Source organism: Rhinopithecus bieti, unplaced genomic scaffold, assembly GCF_001698545.2.
Source record: "Rhinopithecus bieti isolate Rb0 unplaced genomic scaffold, ASM169854v2 scaffold_30905, whole genome shotgun sequence".
Classification (NCBI taxonomy): Eukaryota; Metazoa; Chordata; class Mammalia; order Primates; family Cercopithecidae; genus Rhinopithecus; species Rhinopithecus bieti.
The window spans coordinates 85588-98462 of NW_016813198.1; the positions used below are offsets into that span (position 1 = coordinate 85588).

A 12875-nucleotide genomic window follows, 5' to 3' on the forward strand; every position below is an offset into this window, starting at 1 on the left:
CAGTGGCACAACCTCGGCTCACTGCAAGCTCTGCCTCCCGGGTTCACGCCATTCTCCTGCCTCAGCCTCCTGAGTAGCTGGGACTACAGGCGCCCACCACCACACCCGGCTAATTTTTTTGTATTTTTAGTAGAGATGGGGTTTCACCATGTTAGCCAGGATGGTCTCGATCTCCTGACCTCGTGATCTGCCCACCTTGGCCTCCTAAAGTGCTGGGATTAAAGGCGTGAGCCACTGCGCCCAGCCGAGATCTACTCTTAACATAGTCCTACCCTCAAGGAATTTTTATTTAAGGATGAGGAAAAAAATGCCAACCAACAAGGCAAACAGAATATAAAATGCAGTCACCATCTTCTCCCCCTTAGAAAGGAGTCCAGAGAAGTGCAAGGGGAAGAGCACAGTGAGGCTCAGGATACTTAGGGGAAGCTTCCTGTGGGAGGCCTGAGCTGGGCCTCACGGGTGAGCTGAATGAGTTCATCTTAGACCAGTAGGAAACCTTTCAGAGACCATCCAACATAATGACATTATTTTCAGGATAGGGGAAGAGAGAGAGACCCAGAGGAATAAAGTATTTTGGGCAAGATCACACGATAGAGACAAGAAAAGCAGAGAAGAATAAAGGATCTTCAGAGGCCAAGAAAGAGCATAAGCAGTGCTGGATGCAGAATATTCACCAGCACCACCTAGCACACAGGATGCGGGGCAGGGTGGAATATGATGGTGCCTGCCCAGCCACAGCCAGCAGGGGGACGGGCCATGCAGGAAGCACTTTAGCAGCACGCATTGTGGTGTGGTGGACGCAGAAGCCAACTGAAAGTTAGTCATCTCACAGTGACCTTGTGCTTGTCAGGCTAGACGAGGTCCCTGTGAGATGGCCAAGCCACGTCTGCCCAAGGGCCTGGCCTGGGATGAGGACAAAGCAGGAAGATAAATGCAGGGTGACCTGGAGAACACACAGGATTTGTTAGCAGACACTGACGGGGCTTCTGACATAACAAGCCTGGGGTTGGGGCCAAGAGTGGTGCTCACGCAGAGGGAGGGAGCAGTATTAATGCCTGAGGGACATTTAGAAGTTACAGCAGTTTTGATGTGGTCCTTTAGGGTCTCACTCGGTCACTCAGGCTGGAGTGCAGTGGAGCAATCACAGCTCACTGCAGCCTTGACCTCCCTCTTGGGCTCAAGCAATCCTCCCATCTCAGCCTCCTGAACAGAGGGGACTACAGGCACACATCACCACGCCTGGCTTTTTTTTTTTTTTTTGAGACAGAGTTTTACTCTGTCGCCCAGGCTGGAGTGCAGTGGTGCAATCTTGGCTTACTGCAACCTCCGCCTCCCTGGTTCAAGTGATTCTCCTGCCTCAGCCTCCCAAGTAGCTGGGACTACAGGTGTGTGCCACTATGCCCGGCTAATTTTTTGTATTTTTAGTAGAGACAGGGTTTCACCGTGTTAGCCAGGATGGTCTTGAACTCTTGACCTAGTGATCCACCCGCCTCAGCCTCCCAAAGTGCTGGGATTACAGGCGTGAGTCACCGCGCCCGGCTAATTTTTGTATTTTTTATAGAGATGGGGTTTCACCATGTTGCTCTGGCTGGTCTCAAACTCCTAAGCTCAAGCGATCTGCCCGCCTTGGCTGGGATTACAGGCAGGAGCCACTGTGCCTGGCAGCCATTGTCCACTTTTATTGAAGATGGAACATCCAAATAAAGACTGTCCCATGTGAGAGTTCAATGCTGGCCCGATGGGTAGCCAGTAAGTGGCCCCTAGCATCACACACGGACCTCCATGGCTAGATTACAAAACAGTGGGTCAAGACAGCACAAAGTATCACCAGCAGATGCTGGGAAATGACATGGTGACGGCAGAGAAGGTGAGACATGCTTGGGAAGGACGGCCACATTTAGGTAGAGGAAAACAAGAGGTGACAACAAAGGAAACCAAACAGTGACTGGATAAGAGGCTTTGAGTGGTACAGATCACAGACAACAGAAGCTACGGTGGTGACTACAACAGAATTGGAGCTGGCCTGCAGGCTTGGTAAAAGGGCCCTCTGGTGACTTCCGCAGCATTATCAATGACTCCCACATTCAGGAGCGTCTTCCAAAACCATCTGGAGACTTTACACCTTCTCCACATCAATTCTCATCTCTATTTACATGGACAACTGACTGGATAGGGCTGATAAGTAAGGGATTCAAATCTAGAAGCTTTCTGGCACGATCTTCAGTTCCAAAGATTCCTCATATCTGACACTCTTGAATATTCACTCTCAGTTAGGCTAGCTTTATAGGACCTTAAATTCACCACATTGTAAGATGTTCCCAAAGAAAAGCAACGCTCCAAAGAGGTGGGCGTGAAGACCACGCCAGTCTCCAGGTATCAGTTCACAGCTCATCTAGAGTTTTCACGAAAACTTACATGATAAACTTGTAAATAAGTAACACTTCTTTCAGCCAAATGTAATCTAGTTAACTGAAAGAAGGATGAATGTACAGGTACAAACGCCTAATTTTACCCATCTGTAAAGCCACAGCAAGTCTTCCCTGTGCCTTTTTTTCTTTTTTTTTTTTTTAAGGAGATAGCTCCTCCTACACTCATTCCACACAAGGTAACCACAGATAGAGATCACAGCAGGACACACTTACAGGGTCTGGACTGAGCGAGAGGGAGGGCCCTCTTGGTGATGAAAAACACCAGCACAAGCGATCCTGCTGCCTTGGACTCCTGAGTAGCTGGGACTACAGGCGCATGCCACCACGCCCAGCTATATGTAGTTTTTAAAGTAACTTGTGTGCTTATAGCACAAAACTTTAAAGATATTAGAGTTCACTACATGAAACTGCCATTTTTTTAGGCCAAGGACATATTCTTGTCTTCTTTAGCAATTTCATATGGTTCAACTTGATACAAAATAAATAAAATATGCAGATGTCTCAGTTTTCCTTTAGTGGGAAATGTAGTGAGAACAGACTGAAAAAGGGAGGAATTATCTGGACTCTTGGAAAGGTCACTGGAGACAGGTTGACCAACCATCCCAGGCTGCCTGAGACGGGGCATCTCCTGGGACACGAGACTTTCAGTACTAAACCCAGGAAAGTGCTGGGCAAACTGCAATGAGGTAGTTAACCTAAATGAAGTGGAAAATCCCAAGAGGGCCATGAGATTTCTGCCTCAATCCTGGTCAGCTCTGGCTGGGAAAAAGCAAAACGCAAAACCATCTTAGAGGAGACTGAAGATATGCAGAATCAAAGGAACCACAGGTTTTCCTTACAAGTTGTACTCTCCCCTGCTGTGAAGTTACCTGCTGTTTTAGTTGCACTTCTTGCTGTTTCATTTGTTCGTATTTGTGCCTCGATTCTGTCGCTTCTTTTAATAACTAGAAAACAGAAACATTCTGGCAAAATGCTAATGGTAATTACAAGCAGGACTAAATATCAAATGATCAGAGTTAGGCTTCATCCTTCTGCTATTTTAGCAAGAACCACAGGTCTACAGATGAAACATTCTGTTCCCACAAATTGCCATTTACCTGTATCTTCTATCTGTCCCGCTGGTTAACACTTAGGAATGTAGGAATAATCTTTTATTGCTGAAGCAGATAAAGTACCCTGGGGGCCTAATATGGTTTATAAAACTCAGTTAAATTGTTGTGTTTTAGGTGAAAATAATTACACGTACAGTATTAGCAGAAAACATGGCTGGGAACCTTGATATTGTCTGGCTGACTTACAAAGCCTCGCTATTCCCTGAGGCAAGATGAGACAGGGTGAAAGGTATGGGGAAAGCGACGCAATCCATCTGAGACCTGGTTTCTGAGCACTTTTTTAGAAAGCAGGGAGGGGATGGGCATTTTCATTTATATATAGCACTTGTGCTTTCAAAAAAATTACAAAGTTGCATAGTAGGCAGCTGTGAAATTCAGTCTCTGAAGTAAAATATCACACATAGTCCAAAGAAGCCTAGAAAAGTCCTACTGAAGCAACCAGAAAGTACACACATGTAATGTATGTGTGTGTGTGTGTGTGTGTATAAAATGTATACTCCAACTTTGGAAATGATAACCATGTCTCAGCTAAACACGGGATACTACTGTCAGTTCATATTGAAGGATCACACTGTGTGAAAAACATGTCCCTCTAAACCCCAGATGCACTCAGTGTGACACGCCCGTAGGATGAGGGCCACTCAGGAACTGAATCTTCACACCGTGCTCATATCAGGGTTGTGGATCCAACAGTCTGCATTATTGCAATCATTTCTCCCTTGTGGAGAAGCGCACATAGCTGAATTTGCACATGGTGATATACACACCCAATGAGATTCCACTGTATTCACAATTACTGACAGGCAACAGAATCTCAGCATACACTGGCAACAATGGTGAGTGATGAGGGTAGAAAATTCTGTTAAAATTTTTATCAGAAAATTATACCAGAGAAAATAAATAAATGACTTCCCCAGTTTCAAGTTACTTGTTTGAAAACAAAATGTAACCATATATAGGAGACCTGTGGCTTGGTAAGCTTGCTGTTAAACTGAATCACCAAATTTAATGTGCTAAATGTGAGCACAACTCTTGAACCTGATGACCATTATCTAAGATGGGAACTAAATATTCTAAGCACAGAAAAACAACAAGTACAGGTCTCCCCACTGATGTGGTGTAATCTCTCCAGTATATTTTCCGTATAAAAGGTTAAATAGAAATAAACAGCCAAATACTTTGTAGCACACACACACCACACACTCTCTTCTCAATCGAGCACACACCGGCTGGCATGCCCCCAGGCGCCACATGAAAGGTACAATAGATAAATGTTTCAAACAGCCATGGTTACAATTTGATGTTTCAAATGGCCTCAGGTACAATGTTGGCAATAATGGCTTTGTTTTTAAGAAGTAGAACTTACAAACTCTCTCTCTCTCTGATGTTTTTCATCAGCTTCTTTTATCAGTTGTGTAGTTTGCTGCAGTTTGGCATCCACGAGCTGTTGTTGCAGTTCCTTATGTTTGAACACCTTATCAATGTGCTATGGGAAAAGGAGAGTTTCTTCCATCACTCACCAAAGAAAGGAGCACAGTGGGGAGGAAACGTCACAGCAGTTACAGCACCCTGCTCACCCTGCTGTTCTGCTGCTACCACTGCAGCTAAGAACACCAGCTCTCTCTCTGTCCCTGTACACTCCACTTAGAGAAGTGGCTACTCGACACCACCTTGCAAACCATCCCACACCGGCAGGAGCACGGCCCTCTGACTGCTGCCTGTTCCCCCGCCCTGTCAGACATGGGCTGTTCCCCTCACCAGCTTAGTACTTCCTATTTCTGCCCCACACTGAAAATAAGGCTCAGAGTGCACCAAGACAAAGAAGGATAAGAAGAGCAAAGTGCTAAACCATACATCATGCACACAGTTCCTTTTTGTCCTCCCCAAATTTTCCCAAATTCCTCAGCTGCAGGCAACATGGTATGACAGTAGGAATGGCCCAGGTCAAACCCTGGCCAGTGTGTGGCCCTGGGCTAATTCCTCTCCACGCTGAAGTGCAGTGCCCTCCTCTGCACAGGGGGATACCTCCACCTACCTTGCAGAGCTGTAACAGTAAATGCGATGGTGGCACTAGGTAAGGTGCTTGGTGCCTGGCACACTTTAGACATTTGGTAAAAGCTCATTAGTATTTCCAAACAAAACTGTTAAGTGGTTACTGATGTATAATAAAGTCAACAGAACAATCCCTTCCCAGCTGGAGAAATGGAACTCTTCCAGTTACAATACCCTATATGAGAGGGGAAAATGCTGGTTGGTAAAATAAGGTGGTCTAACTATGTATTGAGAGCACCACACACAACTGATCTTCGCCTGCAAGTAATCTGACCATTATATTCTGACCAAAGGACATTACATAAGACACACATAATATGATTTAAACATATCTCATTTTCCAATCTGCTCCATCAATTATGAGGTACATAGACGGTCAAAACAAACAACAAAACTAAAAGAACCACTTTAAGACAATTAAGGGCTTTATAATCTAATAAAAACAAAATTTCACCTCTACAACAAAAAAGACGTTTCTTCAGTAAGTACACTGCAAGAATAAAGGGGGGGGAACCTATATTTTAGAGACTGGCGTTATATAAACCAGTGAAATGGACTTTCTTTGGATCTTGTTTCAAACAATTTCTCTTTTAAAAAGAAGCCAATCCAAAAAATTTGAATAGTAACTAGATACTTAATATTCAGTAATTGTTATTTATTTATTTATTTATTTTGAGACAGTCTCACTCCCGTCACCCAGCCATGAGTACAGTGGTGCACTCATGGCTCACTGCAGCCTCGACTTCCCAGCGTCAGGTGATCCTCCTGCCTCACTCTTCTGAGTAGCTGGGACTACAGGTGAGTACAACCTCACCCGGCTAGTCTTCGTATTTTTTGTAGAGACAGGCTTTCGCCATATTACCCAAGCTGGTCTCGAACTCCTAGGCTCAAGCAATCCTCCTGCCTTGGCCTCCCAAAGTGCTGGGATTACAGGCGTGAGCCACTGCATCTGGCTTATCTGCTGATTTTTTAGGTATGAAACTGGTATTGCGGTTATACTTAAATCCTTATTTTTTTGAGCTACACATTCAAATATCTATCCATGGAATACCTGACATCTTGGATTTGCTTCAAAATAATCTAGGGGAACAGAGATGAAATTATCAGCCAGGTACAGTGGCTCACATCTACAATCCCAGCACTTTGGGAAGCCAAGACAGGGAGGATCACCTGAGCCCAGGAGTTCAAGACCAGCCTGGGCAATTTAGCAAGAAATTGTCTCTACACACACACAGACACCCCCACACGGGAATTATGGTTTCGTCTGCTGAAGCCAGGTGCTATATTATCTCTCTACTTTTTGTTAAGCTTGAAATTTTCCATATATTTTTTTTAAAAAAGCAAAAGGCAGTAAGAAAATAAAATCCGTTAAAACCGTAAAAAAAAAAAAAAAAAAAAACAAAAAAACGGCAAGTTTTTTTTGAAGGGCTTTGTATGTAAAACTATAAAGGTTTTGAGTTGAAAACAAGGATAAACACCAGATGGCCTGAATCTTTTTTTTTTTTTTTTTTTTAATTTTGAATCAGCTTTTTTTGATGCCCTTTCTGTAAGGAACATAAACATAAAAGCCGCAACTTTCACTAAAGTTAAAGGCAGGAGAATGCAGCGCATTTTAAAAAAAATTAAAGCCTCTAACCCTGTTCCACTGCGAACCTCTAAAAGTGAGGAACTTTAAAAAATAAAACCAGGTTTAAGTTAAGCCTTGCTAGCAAATGGGGTAGCAAACCTGGTTTTTAAAGTTCCTCACGTTTTTTTTTCAGGAGGATACTAAACGCTCTGAACTTTTCAGATTAAGGCTTATAAAGAGAATTTCCAAAAGTCTTCAATTGAAAGCCAATATGGCCAGGTTCATTAAGCCATGGATCTTCCCAGTAAACTTTTTACCCTCAATGGGCTTATGTGTGAGGGGTTAGAAGTAAGTTTTTCCTCCCAAATAATATAAAGCCCTCATTTAAAAAAAAAAAAAAAATCTGAAATGTAAGTATATAGGTATAATGCCATGGTAGTGGATACTGTACAGATTATCATAGATGTCTGAGATACAGGGTATTTGGGGCCCAAATATTTATTCATTATTAGTCTGGATAAGGGAAAACAATCTACATGCAAAAATTGCAATCTTCCAGTATTTCATGGAAGACAAGCAGTACTGAACGTGTCTCCTAGAAATAACCTCCTTTATCCAAACCCAGTGACTCCTGGGACATCAAGTGATGATCTCACTTGTGGTGCCTGATAAATAACCGACTGCCTAATAAATAATAAATAACCGACTGCCACTATGCACTATGCATATGCAAAGTTCTGAAACACCCCAGGACAGCGGTTTTACTTTAGGTGTGAATGGTGACATTTTTGCTAATCTTGAGAAGCCGTTTAAATAAACCAAACTCCGTTACCTCTTCCCTCAGTGCATACTGTTCGATGAGCTTCTTCAGCTTCTCCCCCAGCTCGATGTTCTCCTGTCGGAGTTTGGCGTTGTGGATGTCGTGCTGCTCCAGCTGGGCTTGAATTTCATTTAAGGTAATCTGGAAATGTGCAGTTGCTTCTTTACGTCGTTCTTCTTCCTCTCGTGCCTGCTGCATATTTTCCTCCTTATTACACAAAATAATTTTTGTTAATACAGACCTATAGAGAAGATGCTCACAAGAGAAGCTGCTGCAGTGTGGGTTCATTTATTGCTGCCCTGACATGTTGCTTCTGAACTACAATTCCTCCCCCTTATTTATGACCAGAAGGCTCTCACTGAAAAGCAAGCATTTTTTCCTAAGTAGACAGATAACCAGAGAGATGCAAACTGTCCTGCTACAAAATAAATGTTATGGCTATCCACAATTCACTCTACTGCAATACTCGCCGGTTACACAGGCCATCATCTTAGATGGGTCGGAAGAGATCCTGCTCCCTCTGCTCCCTTGCAGCTTACTTTCTGGGTCACAACTTCTACTCCCTAAAGGGCAAAGGACAAATGGAATTCTCATCTCAAAAAGCTTCCTTTCTGTAACTACTTTCTGATGATGAAAAGAAAAAAACAAAAAAAATTCAAAGCTTACTTTCAATTCTTGCTAGGATATGAGTGTCAAAAGACCTTTACGTGTCTGAACAGTTATCAGCCTACTCAAAATATTGATTTCCTATGGGAAAAAAAATATCACTTACTTTGACATCTAAATCCAAGGGCTCAAAAGCAAAGATAATAATGGCTCCCATACCAGGTGAAGATCCATTTCAAGAGTGCTCTTATAGTCTAGGGCCTTGGGGGTTTGTTAGGGCATAAAGGGAGTTTGATCAGAGATCCTGCTCAAAGTCATACTGCAACTGTACATGGGGACAAGCCTGTCCCATTCTAAGAGGCAGATTCCTTCCTGCGGCTCTGCTCCTTTCCTTCTTCCCCTGTTGATACCAAAGAATCTTTGGATACCTATTCCCTCTTCCTTTACAATCAGCCAAGGTGTTAAGTGGTCTCCTAAAATTACTTAGCAACTGAATAGCTGGGGGTGGGCCAGCGGACCTGGGCAACGCTCCACCCAGGAGTTCAGCAGGAGTTCTCCCTTCCCAGACTGTTTCTCATTTCACTGCAGTTTTTCCTACTTGGTGATCAGCTGTATCAGTGCTCAGCTGAAAAATGGCAATTCTGAGCTTCCTAAGCCACGGCTCTAAGCAGGAGGGCCTTGGGCATAGATTCCCTGGGGCCAAGGATGAGGCAACTAAGGCGCTCTTCCTTGAACAGGAAACCAAAACTTACGTAGAAAGAATCGGTCTTACATTTACAATGACCTCACACAAGGCATCAGGCCAAGCAAAATAAAAAGCAAGGCAGTATCTGTCTCCAAGTAGAGACAAGGATTTATTTCAGATAGGCACAAGGTTGATTATGAAATCAGCTAAGTCCCTCCTGAAAAAAACAGACAAATGAACCAACTAACCTTTAACGTCTTATTGTGACGCTGAAGTTCTCTGCAAAGAGACTCTAGCTTGCTTCTTGCCAAGATGGCCTTGCTGTGTTCACTCTGCAAGTGAACTTTCTCTTTCACAATCTGGGCTTGCTTCTTCTGCAGGATCTTCATTTGCTTCTGAACATTCCTGCTCTCCTCCAGCTAAAATTCATAAGCACTTTACATTTAGGAAGTACAGTAAAAACCTTACAGTTATGGCTAGAAGAATTATAATGAGAGCTATGGAACACATTTTCAAAAGTCAAATACTATGGTGTAATATATCATTTAAATTGTTTCATGCCATGCTACATTGCCACCCTTTTCCTCTCTTCCAGTTGTGACAGAAAAGTAAGCAAATTTAGGGTAGCAAAAAATAATCAATCTTTTTCTTTCTAAAAAAATCCTTTAGACAGATTTAATTTTCACAACCCTTTATTATACAGGTTTTACAGAAAAAAATGTATAAGCCTGGAGACATCAGTAAGTTGCCCAACATTCTTTAATTAGTACAGATAATCAGTATGGGGTGAGGTTGGGATTTGAACCCAGCAGCCTGAATCTCTGGCTTTCTTGACCTCTGTATTGGCCTCCTATCCCCTGGGGTCCTGAATTTTGCCAGCTTCCTGACTTCAGACACTGATCACAGATCATCTTCCTGCTTTCAACCCAACAACTCACAAGCAACATGGGCTCCTCAACTTCTAGCTACAATCCTGTGCTTTTGGAAGAATGATGCCCTTCAACTGGATACCTCCTGCCCCAGAATTTTCCTGGGCCCACTGGGAACACTGCCCAAGTATTCCAGCCTTAACCCTTTGGAAAATAAACCAGCCCTAGTTCTCGCTGAAACCTACTCCAATGTTGAAGGCCACGAGTGACTCAGTGCTAAAGCCAGGCATGTCCCAAATTGCTGTTTGCTGGGTGAATGTCTGTCTAGATCATTTCCTACCTGGCAAAAAACCTGCTGAAATCCAAATATTTTAAAAATCAAATTTATTGTGCTTTGGGGTTTTGTTTATTTTTGTTATTTTTTTTTTAGACAGACTATTAATCTGTTGCCCAGGCTGGAGTGCAGTGGCATAATCTCAGTTGACTGCAGCTTCTGCCTTCCAGGTTCAAGCGATTCTCCTGCCTCAGCCTCCCAAGTAGCTAGGACTACAGGCACCTGCCACCACTCCCAGCTAATTTTGTATTTTAGTAGAGACAGGGTTTCACTATGTTGGCCAGGCTGGTCTCAAACTCCTGACCTCAATTGATCCACCTGCCTTGGCCTCCCAAAGTGCTGGGATTACAAGCATAAGCCACCATGCCCGGCCGGGTTTTGTTTTTGGTTTTTTGAGATGGAGTTTCGCTCTTGTTGCCCAGGCTGGAGTGCAATGGCACGATCTATTGCACTCCAGCCTGGGCAACAAGAGTTAAAGCGATTCTCCTGCCTCAGCTTCCCAAGTAGCTGGGATTACAGGCATGCGCCACCAAGCCCGGCTAATTTTGTATTTTTAGTAGAGATGGGGTTTCTCCGTGTTGGTCAGGCTGGTCTCGAATTCCCAACCTCAGGTGATCCGCCCACCTCGGCCTCCCAAGTGCTGAGATTACAGGCATGAGCCACTGTGCCCGGCAGGGTTTTGTTTTTTTAAATGATGTTTTAGGAGTCAATACTATCAAGTTTTACACCCACAGGCTCCTATACTGAAACAGTCATCAGAATCTAAAACTCAGTAAACAGCACTCAGGGTTCTTTGTGAGAAGAACTGCTGCAATTTTAGGTATGGAACAAATCAGTCTGTTTCAAGGTTAAATCAACATGAACAGATAAGATGGCAGCCTTACTGACCTTTCAAGAAAGCTTTTACTGAAAAAGGAAATGATGCTGAGTCACAATTTGAAGAGCAAGAGTGACATCTTGTGGCCTACCAAAACATATCACGCATCCTTACAGCCACATTTACAGATATTAAAAACACCTTTACTGGAATTCTTGCAGGAAAAAAATCATTGTTTTTGCATAATTTTGTAAAGCAAAATTACTGCCAACTACATGCAATCACCCAGTTTAAGAGGCTGCAGGTCCAGCACACACTAGCTGTAATTTCACCAGGGTGCGGAGCTCCTGCCTTTCCTGACCCAGGGTTAGTGCAATCCTGAATCCGGTGTTCATTATTCCTTCGCTTTCCTTTCTGTTATTATTTCATTTCATCTGTGTGTACTTCTCAAAAAAAAATAATCCTTTTGGTTTTAGCTGTTTTGACTTTATTGTAGCTAGTGCAGATGAGGAATTGAAATTTTCATTTTAATTTATACTAGTTTAATAAGTCACATGTGGCTGATGGCTACCGTCTTGGACAGCACAACTCGATTACATTGCTAGGACTCATCCACATTGTTGGCATGTAGCTGCAGATCAGGACTTAACAGATTTTTTCTGCAAAGGGCCAGCAAGTAAATAGTTTAGGCACTGCAGGCCACATATGGTCTCTGTCATGTGTTCTTTATTTTTAAACATCTTAAAAATTAAAACCATTCTTAGCTTGTGGGCAGTGTAAAACAGACTCTGGATGGATTTGGCCCACAGGCTGTCTAATATTCCACTTTTAAAACACAGCACACACAGAAACATACTACACAAAATGAGATCTTGTCTCTAAAAGATAAACAGTGAGCCATGATCGTGCCACTGCACTCCAGCTTGGGTGGCAGAGACCCTGTCTCAAAATAAACAAATAGATACAAAATAAAACACAACACACACAGCACACAAAACTCTTTATTAATCCATCTTCTTGTATAAATGGGCATCTGGGCTGTTTCTAGGTTTTGTTATTACTCACAGTGGTATGAACATTCTCATGTGTTTCCTGGTATACACTTGTCAGGAATTTCTCTTCTATGCACAAACATCAGAAATGAGGTTGCCGGGCAATGATTTCTAAATGTTTGATTTCACATGACAATGGCGAATTGATATTCCCAACAGCAATATATAAGAGACCATAGAGACCCACATCCTCTCCAAAATGATCAGATTTCTTCATTTATGCCACTATAACAGATGTAAAATGGCATCTCATTGTGGTCCTGATTTGCATTTCCCTAATCACTTATCAGGTGGAACACCTCTTTGAATGTTTATGGACCCTTATGTTAAGGTATCTTCGTATCTTTTTCCACTTCTATGACATGTCCCTTTCATGTCTCTCATCCAGCTTTCCATAGGATATTTGTCCTTTTCACATTAGTGTTCTTTAGATATTCTTGATACTAAATCTCCTGCTGGTTATATTTGTTGGAAATATGTTCTCTCCAGTTTGTAATGTCTTCTCGCTTTTTTTTTTTTTTTTTTTTTTTTT

General features: G+C 42.8%; 1 pseudogene across 1 annotated transcript in view; it reads right to left on the bottom strand.

Annotated features, from left to right (window-relative positions):
* Positions 1-12875, bottom strand: part of LOC108512480 (gamma-taxilin-like) — a 22990-nt pseudogene that overhangs the window by 3694 nt on the left and 6421 nt on the right. The window contains exons 3-6 of the transcript XR_001880616.1: positions 9520-9690; positions 7993-8187; positions 4908-5027; positions 3299-3373 (exon numbers count right to left, since the gene is read on the bottom strand). The product of XR_001880616.1 is annotated as a gamma-taxilin-like (transcript). The remainder of the gene's footprint in view (positions 1-3298; positions 3374-4907; positions 5028-7992; positions 8188-9519; positions 9691-12875) is intronic.